The sequence below is a fragment of the Acomys minous genome, assembly GCF_964271855.1.
Source record: "Acomys minous genome assembly, chromosome: 2".
In the NCBI taxonomy this organism is placed as follows: domain Eukaryota; kingdom Metazoa; phylum Chordata; class Mammalia; order Rodentia; family Muridae; genus Acomys; species Acomys minous.
Genome location: NC_140484.1, coordinates 105,204,987 through 105,231,162, shown reverse-complemented (window position 1 = coordinate 105,231,162; position 26,176 = coordinate 105,204,987). Strand labels below are relative to the sequence as shown.

The 26,176-nt window shown below is 38.8% G+C and overlaps 1 long non-coding RNA gene across 2 annotated transcripts; it reads right to left on the bottom strand.

Moving 5' to 3' along the window:
- Window positions 1–426: 426 nt before the first annotated feature.
- Window positions 427–11,772, bottom strand: LOC311586407. Of its 2 annotated transcripts, none has more exons than XR_014775527.1 (3): window positions 11,691–11,772; window positions 8,590–8,698; window positions 427–1,475 (listed from the first exon to the last, which is right to left on the bottom strand). It is a non-coding gene; the product is annotated as an uncharacterized lncRNA (long non-coding RNA). The 2 variants fall into 2 exon arrangements; XR_014775528.1 differs by lacking the exon at window positions 427–1,475 and adding an exon at window positions 7,984–8,087.
- Window positions 11,773–26,176: the final 14,404 nt, after the last annotated feature.

Sequence of the window (26,176 nt, the reverse complement as noted above, 5' to 3'; positions counted from 1 at the left end):
TCCCCTGAAATATAACTGTGCCACTCAGAGAGTTCCACTGGGATATGGACTGATAGTCATGGACTTACATGGTGTCCCTGGATTAACTCCATTTTCAGGAGAATAAAAGAGATTTGCTTCTGGCACAAGCCAGTATTACTTTGGGTTTACATTCACTTGCATTCAAATCAAATCAAATCAAATCAGTCAAATAAAAAAAAATAGTGATTGAATAGAGAGACATATCAATGCATATTGAGTAGCTTGCTATTGCTCTAGATAGGCTTATTGGATTTAATAACCATTCATAAATATATGTATATGCATATATGTATATATAAATGTTAGGTATTACTGCACCAAGAAAGGTGAAACATTTATCCTAAATAAACAAAACTGAAACATAAGAAAGCTTATCTTTGACCAAGTTCATTGACTGGAAAACATGTTACACAGGTTCGTGCTGCCTCAGATTCTGTGGAAAGTTCCATTTTGAAGGTATGCAGGATGACTTTCCAGTGAGTGCCCACAGTCTAAAGTGCTTCATAGCACACATATCATCAAAAGCCAGAATAAAAGCAAAACTTCTTAACAGAATCCCTTTGTCTCTTCAGAGATATCCTGACTCAGAACAACATTACACCCTAGTCAAAATATACAGCATATTAATAAAAAGTTTCACAATCTTACATAAAAATTAGGCATATCCCTTCTTTATTATCCTTTGAGTAATAATACTCTTTGAATTTTTCTCTTCTAGTGTGAGACTTACATGAACAAATTTGTAATCTGATTACATCAAAGTGAACAACTTGTGCTTGTCTGATCATTGCCTCTATCTTCTTTTAGCTTCAAAAAAAACTTTTCTAGACTCAGATCTTTGATTCGAGAATCTTCTTTTATAGTATGTGGATTTGTCAAGATTTATTTGAGGTCCTTACATGCTCGGGTCTTCAAAGACGAGCCCTTGCTATCCCAGTGGTCTCGGCTGCATTACAGTGCATTATTAACATACGATAATATGAGGCTTGGGCGTCATTTGGTTACAAGAGAACACCATGAATTCCAAAAGTGAGTCTTCAAAAGACGAAGCTATCAAGCAGTAAAGAACGTGCAGGTTATCTTCTGACCCACTTGCTTTCCCATTGATGTTAGCTACCTGGCTTTATGAGAGTTGGTGCTTTGACACACAAGTATCCAATTACTTTTGACTTAGAAAGAATCACCAGCACCTTTACTTTTCAACCCTAGAATGTCAGCTTCCTGCGTTTCAAAAGGAAAGCAATGCTGAAAAGAATGAAGGGAAGTTTGTAGATGCTTGACTCCTCTCCTTCAGATCTCAGAAATCTTGCCAGCTTAAATTCTGCCCAGGTAGATGGAATGGGCATCTCACCACCAAAGCAGGGCAAAAGTGCAGAGGTTTGTGAAGAATTCGACAGGTGATGGTGACATCTTGGTCTTCTTCATCTCCCCATTTTTTTTCACATTTCTATCATCTGTCAGACATAAGATGAAAAGCATTCAGCTATAGGTGCCACACATGAACTTCTTCAAAGGAATAGTTCAGATTTTATTTAAAGCTGTATTTTAATGGGCCAATTAGCTGAAATCATAATATTTTCACTTAAGTAGCTTACACACCACAGTGCTATGTCTTACGAGTCTTCCCAAAGGAGCATTGCAAAGTTCAAGTGTGCTTTAGGGAAAGATTTAGGAGTCCTCACAGAGCTGTGTTACATTTAAAAAATGTTCTTTGATTTAGAGCTGGCAGTTTAGCTGTGATTATAAACTTTGGAGTAAATCATGATGAGAAAGAGGAACAAACACCACAGGGAGCAAGAGGGTTAGTAAGACACTCTCTAGATGCCAAAAAGCTTTAACTCAGCTAGTTGAGGGTTTTTCTGTTCTCCATAAAACTATATTCCAAGCCTTAAGGTTTTGAGGGGGGCATCTCTGAACATTTGATGTGTGTGTGTGTGTGTGTGTGTGTGTGTGTGTGTGTGTGTATGTGTGTGTGTGTGAGTGTGTGTGTATGTGTGTGTGTATGTGTGTGTGTGTATGTGTGTGTGTATGTGTGTGTGTGTGTGTGTGTGTGTGTGTGTGTGTGTGTGTGTTAGAGGGAGCACTCTACAAATGATGTATCTATTAATCCCTGGGAATGTTAAATGAGTCCTTCCATACCCCTCCTTCTCTCCCTCCTCCCCTCTTCCTCTGTGCACAATTAATCTGTTCAGTAGCTATATGTCCCTTATGAGACTATGGGAAACAATACTATCAAAAATTGCTGACAAGACCCAAGATTCCTTCCTTGTTGGATTAGATTGCTCATCTACTTAAAGTCATCAAGGATCTGCATCCCTCTAAATACAGCAACTTGAGTTGTACTGTTTTAAAAAAATCTAAGGCTTTATGCCACATGGAATGCTATTGAAGACCCTCATTCATTTGCATTCTAGAAATGCTGTCGCCATTTAATGAAAACCGAGGATTTCTGAAAGCTCAAAACACTCTGACATCTGTTTTTATTCTGTTGCATGTTGCAGTACTACCGTGCTGTTTGTGTTTCATTGTCTCTTTTTGACGTCTGTCACTCAAATACCCTGTCATTAAGTGCCTACTTGCACAGCAGCATTTCTGCTCATAGCTTTGGCCTGAAAGGACCAGTCCCATTCAGAGGTCTTCAGTGATGATGATGCTATCTGAATAAATTCAGAAATTGACACATATTGTGAATCTCAGATTTTTTCCCATTGTATCATAGAAGCGTACACAAGAATAAGCAATTCTTATGTAAATATAAAACAAAGTAGCTCTCTCAGTCTGTGCCTTCAGGAATCTTTCTTTTGGTTGAGAGAAAGAGAGAGAAGAGAGAGAGAGAGAGAGAGAGAGAGAGAGAGAGAGAGAGAGAGAGAGACAGACAGACAGACAGACAGACAGACAGACAGACAGACAGACAAAGGGAGAGCGAGACTGGGGGGGCGGTTCTGAACTCATAGTATTACTCAATATAGGTCACTATCAAAACAGCTTTTTATCATCTGACCCTACTGATTTACTCCTTCTCAGCCTCAAACACTCCCACCTAGAATCTAGTCTTTAATTATACTCTTCTTTTTCACTAATCCATTGTATCTACATTCACCATGATACACCCTCCTGTCTGTTCCTTCATTCCTACACACAATATCTTAATCTACTCTCAAAGTTTTGCCCATACTAACGGGCAACATTTTATAGTCTTGATACTGTGTGTACCATATCCCCACTCAGGATTTCAGAAACTGGGTTATGGCCTTAGGTTAAAAAAAAAAAAAAAAAAAAAAAAACAAGGAAAAGCAATAGGGCAAATTAAACCAGAATCAGTAGAACCCAGGCAATAACTAGGCCAGGCTTATTAGCTTGAGCAGAGGAAGAATAGGTATTTCTACTTTGAAAGAAGGCTTGGGTATTTAAATTTACAAGGCTCCAGAGTATTGAAAAATGTCAAAAATGTAGTACTTCTTCTCTCCAATAAATATTTCAGCTTTAATTTGGAAGACACAAATGTTGTGAATTTAATTTGGATTATTATTCATCCAACTCTATGATTTAGCTCTTGAGTTTCACGCTCCAGGAATCTTAAATCGTCATCTCATTGTACAAGAGATAAGAGGTTATTATAGTGTGGCCAGTTAAGCTTTAGGGCTTCCTCTCCAGCACTTTCTGGCCATGTAACTCAGAGTTACCTCAAACTTACTGTGTTGAATGAACTGACCTTGAATTAATTGTCCTACAATATCAACCACTCAACCTTGGTGATTACAAGCATATACTACCATGGTCAAACTTTCAGTCAAGAATGTAAAACCTTGAACTTACTTTCTTTCATAAAGTTCTCTTATTTTTTTCACAAAAAGTTCAATGTACTATCTAGTCATTTTTCCTTTTTTTTTAAAGCACTGTTATCAGATATTTGCCCAAAGTGTTTGCTGTTATGAATCCTTGACTCCAGATGAATATATGTAATTATCTAACTAATAATTTATCACTTCACATCATAAACTACCATTTTCACATTCATTAACAACAATAAAATCTTTAACACCATTATTTCTACTTATTCCAAAGAACCTACTCTGTCTTTTAGGTTCTATACACACAGAACAAATTAAAAAATTTTTAATGATCAGGGATCATTCAAGGGAAGCAGGGTCACTGTGGACATGAACGGATGGGCATTTACTATAGAAGCTAAACTTCACATAATATAAAAAGAGTGAGAAATTAAAAGTCTGAAAAAGATCGTCAAATTTCAGAGGACTGTGGAACAAGTTTCCTGATGGATGGAAATGAGTGAAATAAAAATAGCTTAAAGAGAAATCTGAGGTGCCAAACCATCAGTAGTCTTTGGATCCACAAAGGAGTTGCTCACAAAAGCTTCATAGGGGAGCTGTTGTCAGAGCTCATTGCTGCTGGTCCCACTCATTTGACAAGTGCCGGGAAAGCAAGGACTTTATGTTTTCTCTTTAGAGCTCAGCCTTGCATTTGGACTCTTTGATGGCTGCTAGCCATACAAATTTTGCAAGTGAGAAAAACTGTAATAGTTGAAAGCAAAAGAGAGATGCAGTGTTTCTCCTTCCAACGTGTCCTTTCCTGCCAGGCTTAAATATGCATTGCTCTTACACTGGTTTTTTTTCTTGAGAAGAAACCAAAGAAAATATTTCATGGTCTTATCAGAAGCAATAACTACTTTCCTGAATAAAGTATTTTTGTTTAGAAATATATACCAAAATATTAATTTTGAAGCTTCTTTTGGAAATATAATCCCTGCTACTTGAATACCAAGTGCATTTTGTACTGTTTTTATTTGCTTGTTTTGTTTTTTTATTTTATTAATTTATTCAGATTACAACTCAATTGTTATCCCATCACTTGTATCCTCCCATTCCTCCCTCCCTCCTGCTTTCATCCTGTTCCCCTCCCCTAGGTCTAAGACTGAGGGGGACCTCCTCCTCCACTATATGGCCATAGGATATCAAGTCTCATCTTGGTAGCCTGCTTATTCTTTCTTTGAGTGCCGCCACGCCTCCCCACCAAGGGAATGTGGTCAAATATGGGGCACCAGAGCTCATGTCAGAGTCAGTTCCTGCTCTCCACATAACTGTGGAGAATGTCCTGTCCACTGGCTAGATCACTTTCACGTTGATAGCTTTCTGGACACAGCTTTCTAAAGATTCTTATTTTCTATATTTCTTTTTAAACATGATTGTTAGATTTAGTTTTTATTATCTTAAATATGTATCTGTGCGTGTATATATGACCATGAGTGCAGGTGAAGGCTGAGTCCAGAGGCATGGAATCCCTACTGATGTAGGCAGTAGGAACAAAACTCAGGTCTTCTGCATAAGCAGGACTGACTCATAGCCTCTGAGCCTTACCTACACCCTATACGAGATAATTCCAGAAAACACAAATGATAAACGAAATACCTAATACAATCATATTTATTAAGTTAAAATTAATATGTGGAAAAGGCAAATGATCATCTATGTTTTCTCATTCTGTGTTTCATTCTTGAAAACATTGAAGTCATTACTCATAGCTAGACTCTTTGTCTTCTTTGACATTTAAGGATGAAACCAAATATTTTAGAAAATGAAAATTATGGTATGAGTGGAAAAATAGGGCTTACACGTTGTCTTCCCATGCTCTCAGCATCCAGTACTCTGAGCAGGACTCTGGAAACTAATTTAAAAGTTGTATCTCCAACAGTCAAAGGTGTAGTTCCTATTACTTGTTAAGTTAAATTATTTGACCTCAAGGCAGCAAACAGGTTATGCTCTTGATTTTTAAAAAAAATTGAGTTTGACTTTTCTTCCTGTTAGGAATATTATAAGTTGCTGAAACTCCATGTAATGGATGTGAAAGTCAACAAAAAACTCTTAACTAGCAGAGACTCTGGTTTCTGCCAAAGCAAACACTGCTCTTAATATTTGCCACATTAAAAGGGGCTCTTATCAGACTCAGACTAGACAGATATAAAATCTAATTACAGAAAGAATACTTTTTAGACAGAAGAAATTGGGACATTGATGAGTCATGGCCTCATGGACTAGATGTTGAATGACAATGTGACTTGTAGCTATAGGTACAACATGTTCCTGCACTGATTTTAGCAGGACTGGTCTCACCATGGGAACAACTACATCACTACAAAAACAGAACCAATCTGCTTGAATGCCATGTACACAAAATTCAGTGCTATTTGGTTTTAGCCCCCAGGAAATAGCTTCACATAATGCTTAGAAAGCTTCCTTAAATAAAGAATGAGTTCATTTCATATTGTTTTCTGTCTCCTAAAAACTGTATACCTGTATGGCATTGTCCATCTCTCCCTTCATCTTTCCACCAAGCACACAGCACCCTAGCATTCTGATTTCCTTCCTAGACTTCTGCCAGCCCAGCTGGACCTCACCATAGGCTCGGTCCTGAATAGTTATTCTTCAAAACAAACCCCTTCTATACCTTTCAGCCACCTCTTTCTTCCTGCATCCCATTCTCAAATTAAATGTCAATTTCCAAGAGAGGGACTTTCTTCCCAAACCATTACCCATTCTGTTGCAATTTGCTCTATATGATTTCCCTCATGGACTTTGTTACTATTTGAATTTATTTATGGGTTATTTATCTGAGGTCCATCTCTGTATAAGAATAGAAAACAGCCATCTGCTGTACACTTGGACTTCCTGCCTGCAGAACAATGTTTGGCACTGAAGCAGTGTGTGGTCCACAATAAATGGAGACAATACAAAGATAAGGTAGGAGCCTGTAGCTTACTGAGTGAGAAGGAAGGGCAGGAAGCACTCCAAGTATCTGACAGCATTGCATACTCTACATCACTTTTCTCAACATTGAAAAATTTACCACAGACAGGGATGAAGAAGAGTCTTCTAGGCCTTCTGTCTTTGCTGGGGATACTAAGAAGCAGAATTTAAAGTTCATTACATTATCCAATTCAATGAGAGCATCCCGTTCTTTTCACACTCTAGATCCTTTCTCTGAGTCCTCTGGAATTGGTCCTTAATGAAACTCCACATATATATATATATATATATATATATATATATATATATATATATATACATATATATATTCACTTACATATATACTTACATATGAACCCTCTCTCATTGTACTTTCATGTGGCAGCTGTATTTACTTCTGTACCTTCCTTATCTCTTGTCATTAGTCTGGTGGTAACATGAATGTGCTCTTTGTGTCAATTTTTCCTTCTCTACCACAGTAAAATCCTAGGTAATTCTTATGTCTACATAGTGAAAAATATTGGGGCATGTCAATAATATTAATTTGTATTCATATAATATTAATAATTAATAATAATATGCGAATAATCTTGGGGTATGAGACTCATCCTTTCTTCAGAATCTCCCTTCCAGAGATCTTATTTTATATCATGTACCTTAGTCTCTCACTGGTGCGGAATTACAGTAGGATTTTATCCTATCAACAATTTATACCATGCCCTTATATGTCCATCTAGATTGCCTCTGACTATTATTTCTAGTTCTTCTCATAGCTCAGAGACCTTATATCACATCACTTTTCCTCCTTTCCACAGTTGATCACACCTCATTTCTCATTTCTCTACATAGCCAGAACTCGATTGTGTGATACGGCAGTGGTGTTTCCCCCATATTTGATTTCCTTACTAGTAGTTATAGGACAGAGGTTATTAATTTGTGGGTCATAACACAATTGGAAGTTGAAAGATTCTTCCACAGGGATCACCTAAGGCTATCAGAAAACATAGATAATTACATTATGGTCCCTAACAGTAGCAAGAGTGCAGTTGTGAAGTAACACATGAGGAGCTGTGTTAAAGGGCACCAGCATTAGGAAGGGTGAGAACCACTGTTTAAGGATTAACTATGAGATTATTAGAAATTAGAATCCATGAAATCTTAGCACTCACTCTTCAGACGTTTCATAGATGGACCACAGGAGCCTGTATTCCCGTGAGCTCTCGGGGGAGATTCTGTACCACGCTTCAGGGTTTCACGACCTAGGCCCTGCCATATGCAAGTTCTGCAATTTTACTTCTCTTTCTCCTGTCATAGTTACCATGAAAATTAAAAAAAAAAGAAGCTGAATATACCTCTATGGTCACATCAGGGGCTGTACCTGAGCTGCTTCTACTGAGGGAAATAATTTCTGAATGTAACAATGAATCACACTCAGTATTTGTGACCAGGGCTGGGAACCTGGCTAATGCCCCCGCCATTGTCTACTCTCATCATGAGGATCTCCGCTCATTTTGCTTTATAGGCTGCAACATAAAGTTCGTTCTGTTGGTGATCTTGTTTTTCCCAGGCATTGAGAACGATGCCAGTGATTAGAAGACAGTGTCTACGACCCCACTACCAATGCTTATCATGTACTTTCATCTGAACTTGAGTGTTCTCCGTTCCTATTATGGGTAAAACGTTGCTCCACAACCACCTAGGGTCTAGATTCCTTTGTAAGGTCAAGTTAAATAACATGCGCTTTCACTGCCCTCCCCCTCACTGAAGTAAAATTCATTATTCATTCCTCACCGAAAATCCCCTTTACCTTATTTTGGAAATTCTTCTATTATAACAATTTTTCTTGTTCCCAGGTCATCTTCTAGACACCACCGCATTTCTCCTCTATTCTTTAAAGTGGGCTTTGGCAAATTTTTCTGTGAATGGGAACATAATAACTACATTAGAATATAGCAGCCATATGATCTCTGTGGTTACTATTTATGTCTCCCACTGGAGCACCAAGGAAACCAGACACAATGCACGTCTAGCTGTCTTCTGATAAAATTCCATATGTAAAACCATATGAAGCATTCAGTAAAGCCCATTTTCTGCTTTTCCATTTCCAGACCTCCTAAGAACAAGAATTACTAAAGAGAATAATGATCTTCCTGATACTAGCTCTGATAGTCTCCATCTCTCTCTCTCTCTCTCTCTCTCTCTCTCTCTCTCTCTCTCTCTCTCTCTCTTTCAATTAATATTGTCTCATTATATATCCACCACCAGCCTCAGTTCTAGAATTACAGGCAGGTGTGTGACACATCTGGCTTTCTTTCTTTCAAAGACCATTCCTCCTCTTAACACTAACGTTGAGATTTTTGGAACAATGCTTTTTAAATACTACTATCCCTTCATCAATTTTCCTCAAAATTATATTACTTGTATCTGTCTCCGCTATAGCAAGTCTCAAATGAATCCTGGCTTGGATTCTGACAAACTTTTCAAGACTGTCCAGCCTTCTTTCAGTCTTGCTCTGAGCCTACATCCCTGTAGTCCTTTTTTAAGATCAGCAGTTAATTCATATCATTTATCCTCTTGGTGTTTTCCACGCACTCTTATCCTCCCGCAAAGCGAAGCCCCAAATCCAGGATCTCGGGTTAGCTGGCTCAGACTTCTTCCCTGACTTCATCTTCTAACGTCAAACCCTCATCTCAACTAATTTCCCCAGATTAGATTCCTAACCATATCAGAGTCACTTCTCCCTGGAAACATTTTACACTTTCTCTCACATATTTTCACAGCCCCTTTTCTCACCTTTTTCCAGGTTCTACCTGGATATATGACAGTTTTTATGATCTCATGTTAAAACAGTAATAACCATCTGTTTTAGCTTCATATCTGTAGTGATAAAAAAAAATATCCTAACAAAAGCAACTTAAAAAGAGAATGTTTGTCTAAAACTTCCAAGTTCTAGTTTGTCATTGTAAGGAAATCACAGAAGCAGGACCTTTAAACACCTGGTCATACCATAGACAGTCAAGATGAGAGAAAAAAACAAGTTATGTCTAGTGCTTGTTGCTAGTTTGCTTTATTTGCATATTGTGAAGGAATTCCTGCCGAGCGAAGGCTGTCACCCACAGTGGACTATGTATTCACCATCAATTGGCAGTCAAGACATCACTAATAGACAAGCTAACAAGCCAGTGTGGCCTAAATATTTCTCATTAAAGCTGTCTTCCAATGTGATTTTATTGTTTCAAGTTGGCAGTTAAAACTAGCCTTCCCACCATCCCAATTTTCTCTCTCAACTGAAGACCTCTTTTTACTACTTTGGATTTTAGTTAGCATATAACACACAATATGATATCCTTTTCATTCAGCAGTTGATTTTTATTATTCTTTACTGTCAAGATTTCTCCAACTAAAATACAGTCTCTATGAAAATAAAGTCTGGATTTTGGTCCACTATTATTCTGCTGTTTCTTAGAACTGTTGGTGCTCCACAGAGCCAGATAGTGGTTGAGGGACTATTAATTAACCATTAAAATAAATAATTATTTTCTTCACAAATTGAAGCTTTCTTTAGTCATTCATTACAAAAATTTTCCACCTTGGCATGAGACTTCATAATTTCATAAATCATTGCAGCTGCACTGGGTTTTTTCTCTCCACACAGTACCTAGGTCCCTTTCGCTTCACTGTACCACATCTATCGAGGCATCCCTTTGCTAACCCAACATTTCTACACTTATAATTATTGACTATTTTGCCTTAAGTATAAGTGAACTGGTGTATGACAGGTTGTTTTTTACTTAATATCTTTACAGCTTTATCTCAGCCCTTCTCCCCACGCCTCCCGGGCCCACTGTCATGCCCCTTCCTCCAAACTCCCTTCCTTTTTATCAGAGAAGGAGAGGCTCCCAAGGGATATCAACCCATCCTGGCACCCCAAATCCAAGCAGGGCTAAGCACATCTTCTCCCACTGTGACAGTTTTAAACACGCTCAGACCTTCCGTTAACTAACTCTCCTTACACAATCAGTGCATATTTTAATCAGGTGGCTTCTTGGCATAAGAATTTCTCTATTGCCAAGAACACATCTCAAACTTTTGCAGTAAAGTATTTGTTTTTGTCCAAATTTAATTCAGATTGATGTTCCCATAATGAAGATTATATTTCAGGTACATGTATATATGCATATATGAATGTAACAATAATTAATGAAAAAGTGGCCATGAATTTTAAATGTCCAAAACAATAGTTTTTGCAGACACAATATAAAATTATGTCATAGTTTATGGTGGTGAACATGAAAAAAATATCTTTGATGTCTCAGTGAGAAAAAAAATACTGTTTAGCAAACTTTTAGTAAACACTGAAATGTAGAAAGATATTTTTTAAACAAAACATATCTTTTGCCAGTGTACTTTTTCTTATTAGTCATTTAAATACATGTTATAATAAAAGTAAAGATTAAGCCTTGACTAAGACCTGAGTATGGACATACTGAGCAAAGAGAAAGAATGGAAACTAAACCCAAGAAAGGGAATTTCATCTCACATAAGAATAGGATGATAGGTGGCCCCAGAAATGAAGTCCATTTCATGGAAAGAAAGAGTTGTATTTGACAGACTTAAAAAAGAGAAGGGTGGGAGTTAAAGAAACGGTTCAGCTGTTAAGAACACTTCTTGCTCTTCCATGACTGTAGTTTGATCTCAGCACGAAATGTCACTGGTTCCCAACTACCTGTGACTCAAACCAGAGGATATGATGGCTCCTTCTGGCCTCTGGGTGGATTACACACACACAAACACACGCACACGCACACGCACACGCACACACGGGGGGGGGGCGGGGAAGAAAAGAAAAGAAAATCTGAGCATCGATATTCATCACTTTTGGACTGCGGCTGCCATTAGACTAACCACCTTAAGCTGCAGCAGTGACTTCTTTCATCATGGTGTGCTGTACTCTTGAACTGTGAAGTAAAATCAATGTGTTCTCTTTAAGTTGTTTTTGTTGGGGTATTTTACCATAGCAACAGAAAATGGTAACCAAGACACCATTCCAAAGGAAATAAATATTAGGGACACACTATCTTTATAACAGTTAAAGTAAAGCACCTTCAGCTTACAATAGGGAACAGCAGACTTGTTTACACTGAGGTCCAAATATTCCAGTGTTATGCACAGCCTCCCCAGGGGTGCTGCAGGGAACAGAAATGCCTGGTCACAGTCAGATCTCACATCAATCCACCCTCGAATCACACACAGCCCCATCTTTCTAGCAACTTTAAAAAAATGAGTAAAAATAAATGAAAGTGTATATATAATATACATTTTTAAGAAGATAGTCACATCATTTGTTGACTTGTATATTATTTTTCTTTAACATCATGGAAGTGACCACCTGATTTTTTTCTAAGTTGACAATGTTAAGGTTTGGGGCTTTCTATATGTTAAATAATGTCACTAAGAATTGATGTTATCAGAGATAAGTGTTGCTGAATAACTGAAATATGTATTTATTTCTTAATTAAATGTTTATATTCCCATAAAAGGTCAGACAGCATTGTTTTGACATCTTGAGAATAATTTAAGCTACCTACATGAAATGTAAATCAGGTTCCAGAGAGCACTTGAAGCATTTTAATTGAAATAACTCCAAACCATTTTAGAGGTGAGGATTCTGTTTTGTAGTGCTCAGTAGCAATGATATAGGTAAGGAAATACATGTTAACAAATACTTCATAAGTATTTGCTTATGTTACTTCTTATAAAGAAAGGATAGTCTTGAATTTACATTCTTATATGTGGTAATTTTATTCAGATCATACATGTACATACATACATACATAAACACACACTCACACACACACACACACACACACACACATATGAATTTTTTTTTTTACTGTGTTAGGCTTCCATATAACAGCTCAAATGGCCCTGTTTGGTCATCTCATTCTAGCCCCTACTTCCATTCATAATTATCTATTCTATTTCATCTTCCTAAGGAGATCCATTTCCCCCCCCCCCCCGCAAACTTTTTATTTTATACCTAACATCTGTAGTTATATGGATTGTGGCTTGCTTATCAGTGACTTAAGAGCTAACATCCATATATAAGTGAATTCATACCATATTTGTCTTTCAGGTCTGACTCTGGATGACTTTTAATAGCTCCATTCATTTACCCATAAATTACATGATTTCAATCCTTCTAACAGCAGTAATATTCCATTATGTAGATGTATCACATTTTCTTTATCCATTCTTCTGTTGAGGGACATCTAGGCTATTTCCAGTTACTGATTATAATTATTAATAGACAATGCGAAGAGAGTGAAACAATCAGTTTTAAAGGGATATCTTACAGGTACTTTGTGTATATAAATTATGGCCTCCAGTTTTATGGGTTTTTTGGCGGGGGAGGTGGGGATCCTAGAGTATGTAAACATGTGTTGTATATTTCTGCCTATATCCGTAATTCTTCTGTTTTTTTCCTTTGGCTCTTTTTCTTGTTTGTTTGTCTTGTCATATTTTAGTTTGTTTATTTTTATTTATGTTACTTTACTTTTATTCTTTAGATGCCTGACAGAAAGGACATGTATAGATGGGAGAGAGATGCAGAGGAATTGGTAAGAGTAGGGGGAAGGGAACCATAATCAGAATATATTGCATGAAAACAAATCTACTTTCAATAAGATTTTTTAAAAAATAAGTATTTTCTTTTTTCCAGCTGTAGATATTGTGTGCCTGTAGTCAGACGCAAGCAATTTCTACATTTGCAAATTCAACCAACTGAAAAAATACTTTTCTTAGCATTGTACTGAATAGGTGTATACTTTTCCTTGACATTTTCGCCTAAATAATACACTATAAAAACCATCAACATATAATCTGCATTGTATTCTGTCCCATAGGTCATCTAGAAATTATTTCAAGTAAGGAAGTATATAGGCTACATGCAAATACAAAGCCATTTCATACACAGGACTTGAGCATATCTGTAGACTTCAGTATCCAAAAGTTCTGCATCCAACTGACTGCATGTGAGTGTTTATATGCACATGAATATATATGTATATTGATGTATACATATATATTAATATATGTATATTAATGTATACATATGTATATGTATAGGTATATATTATGGAGAAAGATGATCTATGACTAAGAAGGCTCTTTTCCTCTCTACATGACTACCTGCTGACTGCAGACAATGCTGGTCTTTTTCTTCCTAGTGTGAACATGTGCACATACTTTCCACCTCCAAGACAAGGAGACCCCCAACTTGTACAGTTGGAAAAGATGGGTGATAGCTGTGGCTACATTTTCCATGAATTAATTTTTTTAAACAACTGGCCAAGTATGTTATAGTGTTTAGATCCCTATGCAGAAAGACATCTCTGGGTAGTTGTTTCTGTACATACATACAGAGAGAGAGAAAGAGAGACAGACAGACAGACACAGAGAGACAGAGACAGAGAGACAGAGAGAGACAGAGAGGGAGAAAGAGAGAGAGACAGAGAGAGAGAGAGAGAGAGAGAGAGAGAGAGAGAGAGAGAGAGAGAGAGAGAAATGTCAAATTAATCCTAGGTGCAACCAGGCATCTTTACCAGGGAAAACCAATGCAGGGTGAGGACATCTGCACACTTACATTTAAGGGAGCATATCGGAGCACAAATTGGGTCATCTCAGGAAATATAAAAGCATTATTCTTCTGAGATTTGAAAGAAAAAAATGTAATTACTTCTTCCACCAAGCATGAGTCTTTTCAATACCTTTCATTTTTGTCCCCTGGAAATGAAAAGAGGTTTACATTAAAAAGGCATTTCCTCCGACTCCATGTCCTTGAGCCACACAAATGTAAACCATCCCCTCCCTCCTTCTTTTGAAGAGAAAGGGGGCTTCAATCTTTCCTCCTGAACACGGTCCATTTAAATAAGGGGATAGAGTCCCATCTTTTCTATCAGCCCCATTGTTTGACTTGTCAGTAATAACACTTGAGCTGAAATTGTACAGGCGTCCTGGTAATTTCGTAATTATTGACATGGTGCTGAGCAGGAAATGATAGCAAACAGAAGGAACTGTTAAGGAGAAATGAAATAAAAGATGTTCATATCATTGTTGAATAATGGTTGAGATCATTTTGTGCTTTAAGTAGACCCAGGACACCTTTTTCCATTTTCCTGACACATTTATAATTTATGCTTTGTAATAGTTCCAAATATTTTTAGGACACTGGACTTTGTTTGAGAATCTTGCCCAGGTGAATGAGACTCATGAAGCACACAGACAGATGAGTGGGTGCTGTGACCTGCTGGTGCTTCCTATTTAAGCTACAACCCCTTTCTCTCTGTCTGACTCCCCACCTAATGCTTTAGTCCATTTTCTTTTTTTTTTTTTTAATTTGCATTTCCATTTGTCATCATGTGCACTCTAGCTAGGCCCTCCATACCCAGTCTCACTAAGGTAACCTGTTCAGTTATACTGGTAGATGGTGTTTGCATTTATTTATTTATTAATCATTGCATTTCAGTACTATGCTGCTTATAAGAACTTCTTTGAAGTTTTGCAAGCATGTCTTTTTCATGATTGGCTTAAATAAAAAATGTGTTTTCTGCATTAATACAACTGTACTGTGGTAAAAGACATTGGTGTGTATTAACATCATGCATGCTGACAGGACTATCATAATCTTGAGTCAGAGTATACAAATTTGAAAATTCATTTGATGGAAGCACGAAAATACTGACTTTAAAGTGACAGCACATGTGCCTATAACCCTGAATCTTGGACAATAAAAATGGTGTCTCTTGGATGGGCTGGTGGATTGGCTCGTATTTCCCTTGTTAACCAGGTGGAATCTGCAGCACTGCGAACGGAAAAACACTATTTCCCCTAGGAGAATACGTGATCTGTATCTTAGCATGACATAACCTGAGTCTCAGAAGGGATCTTCAAAATGTTGCCTGAATAGTGATGGTGGCCCTGATAGTCACTGACTGCTAACATTTCTAACCCTGGGGCAAAAGTTTTCAACTACATCACTTCCCCACCCCTTTTCTCCCTCTAGCCCCTCCCACGCAACCCACTGTCAAACTGAGAGCATTTGTATTTATTATTCTTGTGTTTGTATATGTATGCAGACATATATAAATACAACCTGCTATGAACGTAAACCAATTCTTTATATTACTTTTTAACACTTTTATTCTCATTGTTGTTTTATCACTGACATTATTACTACAAGGATTATATAAAACACATGATTTTTATTGGAGTCACCATAGCGTAAATTCATACCTAAGCTGTTATGATATTTATATTATATCCAGTCTATTGTCCAGTTTTATTGTACCAGGTATATAATTTTTTTCAACCGCCTTCAAGGCTTTATTTTCCTCCATTAACTTATTTGTTTGCTTTACATCCTGATCCCCTCCTTTCCTCTCAGTGCCTGCCCCCCCATCACGCACTCCTCACCACATTCTCCCTTTTTCTTCTCCTCAGAGAAGGAGGAAGTCCTCCATGGGTACCAACCTGCCCCGACGCATTAAGACACTGCAGGACTAGGTGCATTCTCTCCCACTGAGGCCAGACAAGGCAGCCCAGTTAGAAGGGCAGGGTCCAAAAGGAGGCATCATAGTCAAAAAGGGCCCACACTCTAGTTACTGGGAGGCTCACATAAAGATCAAGCTGCACATTTGTAGAGAGGTCCAGAGGGCCTAGGATCAGTCCATGCTTGCTCTTTGGTTGGTGGTTCAGTCTCTGTGAGCACCCATGGGTCCAGGTTAATTGACTCTGTGGGTCTTCTTGAGGAAGACTTGCCCCCTTCAGCTCCTTTTATCATTCTCCCAAGTCTTCCATAGGACTCTCTATGCATTGTTTAATGTTTGCCTGTGGTTTTCTACATCTGTTTCCATAAGATGCTGGGTGAAGCCTCTCAGAAGAGTTACGCTTGGCCTCTGTCTACAGGCTTGGGGGAATAACAGTGTCAGGTATTAGTTCTATCCCATAGTGGGTCTCAAGTAGGGCCAGACTTTGGTTGGCCATTCCCTCAGTCATTGCTCCATCTTCGTCCCTGAACATGTTGTAAGCAGGACAAATTGTGGGTTGGAGGTTTTGTGAGTAGATTGGCGTCCTTGTCCCTCCACTGGAAGTCTTGCCTGAGTACAGGAGATTGCCAATTCAGGCTTCATATCCACCACTACCGGGAGTCTCAGCTAGGGTGACCCTATAGAATTCCTAGGGCCTCCCATATCCCAGGTCTCTGGCATATCGAGAGATGTCCCCCACTTCAGATTTCCATTCTTTCCCCCCACCTTCTCTCCGCTGCTCTCCCTACTCTTCACCGGCACCCCTACTCCCTTCCTCGTCCCCTCTCCTATACAGTTTCCTTCCTTCCTTCCTCCAATGACTATTTTATATCCCCTTCTGAGTGAGATCAAACATCCTCCCTTGGGCCCTCCTGACTACTTGGTTTCTTTGGGTCTGTGGATTATATCATGGATATCCTGTACTTTATGGTTAATATCCACTTATAAGTGAGTATGTACTATGTATGTCTTTTGGGGTTTGTGTTACCTCACCACAGAATGGTATTTTCTAGTTCCATCCATTTTCCTGAAAATTTCATGATGTCCTTGTTTTTAATAGCTGAATAATATTCTGTTGTGTAAGTATACCACAGTTCCTTTGTCCATTTTTTGGTTGAGGGACATCTAGGTTGTTTCTAGCTTCTGTCTATTATAAATAAATAACTATGCTATAAACATAGTTTAACAAGTGACCTTGTGGAGTGGTGAAGCATCTATTGGGTATATGCCTAAGAGTGGTATAGCTGGATTTTTGAGGTAGAACTAATAACAATTTTCTTAGAAACCAAAAATTGATTTCCAAAGTGATTGTATGAGCTTGAACTCCGACCAGCAATGGAGGAGTGTTCCCTTTTCTCCACAACCTCACCAGCATGTGTTGTTGCTTGGGCTTTTTATCATAGCCATCCTGATGGGTGTAAGATGGAGTTTCAGAGTCATTTTGATTTGTATTTCTTTAAGTGTTTTTAGACCACTAGAGACTCCTCTGTTGAGAATTATCCGTTTAGCTTTATTAAATACTACATTAGCTGTATAAATGTTAGTTATATTGAAAAAGCATCTAAAGTCTTAAACTGGAAAACCAGTGGGGATGTGCCATGGAAGCACGCGCACTTGTGCGCACGTGCGCGTGCGCACACACACACACACACACACACACACACACACACACACAATCTGAATTGTGCATTTAAGAATAGTCTTCCATGTAATGTTGTTACATAGTGCAAGGAGGATACGGTAAAGAGTTTGGAACCTTTGACAAAGAAGAGGACAAGCTCTATCCCTACTGCCCATGTAAGTGCTGAGTGTAATATCCCACCTGTATTTTCAGGCTTCTGAGACTGAGACAGTGAGTCTGAGGACAAACTAATGAGCAAGATTAACCATACAGGCATGGTGCCCTTGTTTAATTAGGAAGCCTTGCCACCAAATGAACCTGGAGGATTCCAGATTTCAACTCCTAGTATCTACATGCACACACACACACACACACACACACACACACACACACACACACTTTCACACATATGCACCCAGACACATATGAACATAATACAAATATGCACAACAGGACACAAAAACACTTGAAATAAAGTAAAATGTTATATGGCTAAGTATGCTCTGAAAAGGCACACCACCTATGTACTTACTCAGGCATTAACACTGTACTGAAATATATGCACACTTTGAAATCCCTTTTGAATATGCCTCAGAATGAGACCTAAGGTTTCCATTGAGCTGCCCATGTGTGTCCATGAAGCAAATCTTGTATTTTACTCTCTCTACCGCTGGTCAGAGAGCTCTCACCAGTCAGTTTGTGACATAACTTTAGCTAGAACACTCTTAGTAAGTGTAAGGAAGTTACTAAGAACTCCAAAAATCAATATACCCAAGCCAGACCAAAATTCATACTTTTTCTACAGGAAAATGATATGTCATGTGTAGGCTCAATTTTCTTAACAATTATATTTTAATATAAATATTAACTGAGCATACCTGACTTATAACCCCACTAACCTAAGCAACAGGAAAAGGAGATTAAAGAACCCAATAATGAAACCTTAAGGATATCAGTTGCGAAGAACGAGTCTCCTGGCATCGTCAGCCGGGTTTCTTCTGCTGGAACCTGGAACAAACCAGAACCCGGAGCCTCAGCTGGGGCCCGGAGCCCCAAAGCCTTCCCTGGAGTGGTTCTCTCTAGGAGTGTCTAGAAGTGGGGTGATGAACAGCCAAAACTATCCCAAGTCTCTCCCAAAATCACCCTCTCTTGTTTTGGGTTCATATAGATAGCTCCTCCCAGAGCTCCTGGGCCACAGTCCAGCTCCTGCTTGAGGAGCGTCTCCTTCTAGTGGATTAACATCACCTGTTCTCTCACAAGCCTGTTCCTCATCCCACTCTTGGGATCATAACAAAAACATGTTTGTTTCTCCTTCAGTCATGTCTGAAGATCCAGGGCCCTTAAACTACGGGTCGCCATCTCATAAAGAATTGTGTATATAAACGTGGGGAATCGTGGAATATTTGGCAACAGAAAAAACTTTTTTGAATATATTAGTGATCAAAACTTAATTCAAATTCAGTGTATACTGAATCTAAAGTGTTCCTGAAAACTCTGGCCCATGTTGCATCATGCAAGTGCACAGGATTCTTGCTTCTGAACACCTGGCACGGATGTGCTTTGTACGGTATGTACATCATGTCACACGTACCACTGCGCACTGCCGGAAACACCTCAGTTCAGATTTAAGGCTCCTGAATGGTATGAACCACCCTGCCATAGTGCTTTCACTGCAGGTGCAAAGTTTGCTGTTTCTATAGAAACAAGTTTACTTGTGGAGGATAAAGAATTTTATTTGCTACATTTTCTTCAGACTGGATTGTTTTATACTATTGCATTTTAAAATTTAATGCTTGAGTTTTGTCCAATAGGCCTCAAGTAATTTTAGTTTTGGATTAGCACTAAATTTTGAAAATTTTTCTGAATTCCTCTATACACACTTCTACAATTTGTTTTCAACTCTGTGTGTGTGTGTGTGTGTGTGTGTGTGTGTGTGTGTGTGTACACATAGTGATGCTCTTAACATTAATGATTGCAGAATCGAAATATCAGTCAGTTCTGAAGCATTTTGCAGTCAAAACATCGGTAAAGATTTAATTCTTCGTGTAAAAATAGCAGGCACACCTATGATGATCAATTTGGAAGTTGCTTCTTTTATTAATAAGTCATAAAATTAAATATGTAGCAAAGAATTGCTTTATGATAAATTTTCATGGTCTACCATCAATAAATGTTAAATGTTAGGCTATTTTGTAGAAATCTATTTGGCCAGGTTTGTGTACATTTTTCTCAGTCACAAAAAAATATTCTAAGTGAAAAACAATTTATAAATCACAGGGGCTGGAGATCAGCTCAGTGGTTAAGAGCTTTCATGTTCTTTGGGGCACCAGTTTTCAAATTCTGGCTGCCCACAGATGTCTGTGATTTCAACTCCAGGGATCTGTCACCTTCTTCTGGTCTCAAGAGACATTAAGTCCAACACATGCACAGACATGCATGCACATGCACACACACACACACACACACACACACACACACACACACACGTAAGTAGAACAAATCATTTAAAAACGAAGCATTGCTGTAATCAAGCTAGACAAGCAGGGTAGTTTATACCGTGTAAACATTCGCCTGTATCTCCTCTCCTTTTCTACTTCAGTTCTCATAATAAGGGCCAGAGCATTAGCTTCTTATATGACTTGGTTAAAATTCAAGATTTGTGATTTTTGCCTGGAGTGTGTGTGAGCTGAAGGATACATAAGCCAAACATGAAAAACTCAAGCAACTACTAGTATATGAATATGTGAGCATTTAAAGATATTTACAGAACTTCCCATTGATAGCTATAAGTCAAACTCCTCCCCACAGTGCCAGGTCCAGTAACCTGTGGTGTTACTCAATCTGTGTGGTACAACCGATTCACGTTAGGAATAATGCATGATTTCCTTATTTCTACTTCAGAAGAGGTGATTCAATGTCTGTCTTTTTTTTTTTTTTTCTTTTTGGAAGCTTCTAACCTGAACTTCTGGTACGCTCAGGTAATTATGTTTTATTCCTTCTCAAGTCTCTGATGGGGTTGAAGACCAGATAGTTTAGTCTTACAATTAAGCTTAGTTGGTTAGGGGTTAAGAGGTATTTAGATCTAGATACATGTTTTACGTTAATAGAGATGAGATATGATCGATATTGAGTTTCATTCCAAATTTCAGACTCAACAAGATAGGAAAGATGTTTACTTTAAGTGTGCCAAATACAAATACCCAAATCACTATGAATGTAACATTTATATAATTCCTAATTGTTTTGTGGCTCTTTCTGCTGTTGGTAGTTTATTTTATTTATCTATAATAATATAAATGTATATGTTTTTAAAAGAAAAATAATGATAATAGAAGAAGAAAAGAAGAATGTCTTCAAATTGTAACCACTTTAAAAACAAATAAAGACTGATTTGAATTTCAAGGACTGTGAAGGAAGAAATCATTTAAGAAAATCAGTTTTTCCTTGGCAATGCATTCTTTTGCTGAAATTCTTATTGTCATTGAAAATATACCCCTCTGTCTACATGCCTTTTGAGCTATTTCTTCTCTTCCTTATAAAAAGAATCACTGTGTTTATTTATCCTTGGCAGGGGGAAGGCATGCTGTGTGCCACCACCTTTGAATCCCAAGGCTCAAACTCAGGTCACTAGGTTTGGGGTCAGGCTTCTTTATTTACCTCGTCATATTTTACTGGCTTTCCTCTTCTTTTCTCTCCTCTCAATTGTGAGGCAAAACAAACCAGAATAACATATATTAATAACAGACATGGATTGCTGAATGCATTTGACCTGCACACTGTTACTGTATTTAACAAATTATGAAAAAGAAATCTCATTCAACTTTGTTGGTTCAGTGCCTAATATCATGTTTGGCCTCTCCTCACTAGGAACTTATAAAGGATAAAGATTCCACTCATTATGTTTGCCAGCAGCTTCACTGAGAGATAAAGAAATGCTGTTACTAAGAAGGAAATAAAACCTCAGGATAGCAACAGCATTGATGGTCCATTAGTAATTTGGGTCCATGTGAGTTTAATTCAGAATCAGGCATAATGAGGGAAAGAATTCCTGTAATCCTGCAGCCACTGGTTGGACTTTACATTTTGACCCTCTTTAAAAAAAAACCTGGAAGCTCAGAAAAGGAGTAAAATGAACTACTTCACACTCACATCATTGCTTCCCACCCCAAAAGCCATTTCCTCAGCCTTCGGCCTTACGTCGCCCTCTGACAGGTAAGTGCCAGCATCTGTGGGCTGCCTCAATGACTGCTGCTCCTTGTCCAAGCAAACACTCCGAACTGGTCAATTCAGTTTGGGAGAGAACAAAATAGATGGGCTGAATAATAATGGTAGTGAAAGAAAGATTAGCTACCAAGAAGAGACTTGATACCCTATGGGATATACAGGGGGAGGAGGTCCCCCTCAGTCTCAGTCATAAGGGAGGGGAGTAAGGGGAAAATTGAGAGGAAGGGAGGAATGGGAGGATACAAGGGATGAGATAACAATTGAGATGTAATATGAATAAATTAATAAAATACATTAAAAAACAAAAATAATAAATAAGTAAAAATAAAAAAGAAAGAGTAGCTGTTCTTTTGGGGGCTAGTGATGAACTTATTTTTTTATTTTTAAAATATATTTTATTAATTTATTTATATTACATCTCAATTGTTATCCCATTTCTTATATCCTCCCATTCCTCCCTCCCTTCCATTTTCCCCTTGCTCCCCTCGCCTATGACTGCGACTGATGGTCTTGACATTCTTAAGAACGGCTATCAGAGTAGCCGTTCTTAAGAATGTCAAGACCATGTGAGGTAAGACACTTTGCACAAGCCATGTGACTGAGTCACCGAAATATTCCTCAAACACAAAGGAAGTTCATTGCCACTGATGCAACAGTCTCCTAGATGGTCTGAGCTGGAGGTGGTGTTTCTTTAGTGGTGATTACTCCTAGTGTTTATGGTACAGCTAATCCCTGGCCAAAAAGGAAAAAAACAAAAAAAAAGCATAAACAAGGAATCCGTGAACTCCTTAAGGAAGAGAAGAGCTGCAAGGGAGGCAGTTGCTTCGCTTTAGATTCCACTGGGGAGAACAATCCTCACGACCGCTGTGCTGCTCAATTGTCTTGCTTGTTTATTTTGTTAACTTGATAAGAGATAGAGTCACCTGGGAAGAGAGCCCTTCAGCTGACAAGAGCATCTCCATGCGACTGACACTTAGGCAAGCCTATGCGTGTTTCCTTGATTAATGATGGATATGAGAGGGCCGAGCCTGCTGTGGAGAAAACACCCATGGGCAGGTAGCTCTGGGCTATACAAGAAAGCAAGATGAGCAGACCATGGGGAGTAAGCCACTAAGCAGTGTCCATCCACGCTCCCTGTTTCGGTTCCTGCTTCAGGCTCCTCCCTTACATTCCTGCCCTTACTTCGCTTCACGATACATTAAGCTGTAATATGAAATAAACGTTCCCTCTGATGCCCTTGGTCATGGCACTTACCACAGCAATAGACAACATACCAGGACAACCACCATAACCCCAAGGGATGTCGGAAAGCTACTGGAGCTGCAAGTTTTAAAGACAAGAAAACAGGATTGTGGTGCTACGAGAAGAAGATGAAGACTCAGCTGGGTTGCTTTGGGAAGAAGGGAAAGATAAAATGTGTTAGGACCTGAATACACTTCCCTCGTTCCTTTTCTCCCATCCTTCTTTTTTATGTACCAGCCTGTAGCTGAGCTGCCTTCAGTGGATGTCAGTTAGAGTTATTATATATCTGTTAGTGGGATCTGCACATGTCCCAAGTGGTCAACTTAGAATTTAAAAAAAAAAAAAAAAGCACATCCTGGTACTCAAAGATAACTGCTCCCTACGATGTCTGACATCTTCGACATGAGCAAGGCTGCTCAAGCTTTCTATGCCACCCACTGAGTTTTATTCTTCACATATTTTTCTTTTTCCTTCCAGGCTTCACCTGTGTGCTGGGCCTCTTGCTTCATTTGGTAAAACTTAGAGGATGCATAATTTGGGCAAAGAAAACTCATAATTCAAGGCGAAAGCCGCAGAAAAGAAATCCCAGCTCTTCCCACTACAAACATGATGTGCTTTCTCCTGTCATAGAATACCATTCCCCGCATTATTACCACATTGCATTGCATAGCTAGACATGCTTTAATAATGCCAAATATTTTTTTCTGTGTGTTTTCTAACCAATCTGATATTACAAGGCAACAAATATGAAACGTCTTTGTTGTTGAATCCGGAACAAAAGATACAGTGAAGAAGCATATTAAAAGGTTCAGAAAATCCTAAAATGAAATCTGTTTACGAAGGCACCAGCTGTCACTTCTCCTGGCTACTACACACTACCTATCTGGAACTGCCATCCGGCACCCATGGTCCCAACCCTGCGCGATACCTGCTCTCAGTATCTTTTAATAGCTTCTAAACACACCACACATGTGTTGTCTTTATCAGTTAAAATATTAAATCATTTTAAAGGTTTATGATTGCCACGATTGTCACTCTATAATAAAAGTTTAAAAAATAGAATAAGTTGTCCTGTTTGTAGGTCAGGTTAAAACTGATTTACATGTGTAATGAGGAACACTTACTTCCAGATTCACCCAGTCTGGAGTTCAAAGTGGTTAAAATTCAGGACCTGGGGGCTACAAGTTCTATTTGATAACCCTAATGCAATGTCAAATTTGAGATTTTTCAGGATGAAAAAAAAAATAGTTCTTTTAGGAAGCCATGACTGGTACTCCTCTCCTACCCATCCTAGGAGAGAACCAGTTACGGGTCCCCGTCTCCTCCTCACCTCTTCTCACACGCACTCTTTCCTTCACTTTGGGGTAGCACATCTCACAGCCTTCATGGCAAGGCACAGTAGGAGAGGGCAATGGGGAAACAGTTCATGAGACCAAACCGTCTTCTCTCCTCCAAACTGCCACCCAGCGGCAACGTGCCTTGGGAATTTTCACATTTGGCCTGCAGGCCAAGGGACTACTAGGCTGAGAGCTCCTGGTAACAGAGCCTCCTCCTTCACAAGGCACAGATGAATACAAACCTCCTGATCCCCCAGCTCTTATCTTCCCATTCCCACCCTCCCTCCCTCTTCTGCCATATTCCCCACCCCTAGACCTCTGAAGGGTGGGGTCCTTCTCCCCCACCTTCTGGGTAGCCTGCATCCTCTTCCTCTGTGTTCCCACAGGGCTTCTCCATCAAGGGGCAGTGATAAGAGTGAGAGGATTACAATTGGGATGTAATGTGACTAAATTATAATAAAATTAAATTTAAAAAAGAAAACTTCTGAAAGGGCCAACTTTGCTCCTTCATAACCATATGGCTGTGCCTTTCCCGTCAGCTTCTGATTCCTGCTAAACTCCAGCTTTCTTAAAGCAAGAGGGCTTTCTGAACAGAGAATGGGCAAACTGACCCCAGGAGCCTTGAGCTCGCTGTTGGATACGTTCACAGAATCCAAGACCAGCAAATGGGCCTTTTTGCCAATGCAGAGAAATGTGCAAACTCCGTGCAGCATTAATCAAACCTGAACCATTATTTTTTAAGTGTCATGAAATCCACATTGACTGACTGGTCCTTTTGATCTTAATTTCGAACACTTGCTACTCCAATTAAATTCTACCACCTAGCATGCTCAAACAGCTCCGGGTTGTTTCCACCAACTCTGTTAATGGACAGCTGTTTCTGACAGCTCTCCTGATTTGCCAGTGCAGTGTCTGCTGCCAGAGCAGGAGGCCCTGTTCTGTATTCCGCTGCTGGCACCAGGGATATGCAAATGAACACATGAATCAGTTGTCACCACCACAGACACCCTGCGTGCATGCAGGAGACAGGAGAATGTGTGCAAAGCTTCGCTGGCTCCAAGTGACTGGCGGAGAGGAGACTACAAGCTTCAATTTCTTGTAGTGATTTTTTTCCCCTTTTCTCTTTCTTTTATCAAGTATCTACAGTTTGTTTTCACTTTGTGTCATTCATTAGATTTCAGAGTGGAAGTTTCAGCCTGTTCCTCTCCAGGCACAACAGAATACAGGAGTGTGGAAATGAGACACATTTCAGGTAAGAGCCTTACATCAATAGCACAGGCATAATACTACGCACACTTTTTTTTTTCCAATGGGATGGTGTGGAAACAAGACATTTACTTTGTAAAGGATACATTGGAGAATTTCTTATTAAATTCTAATGTC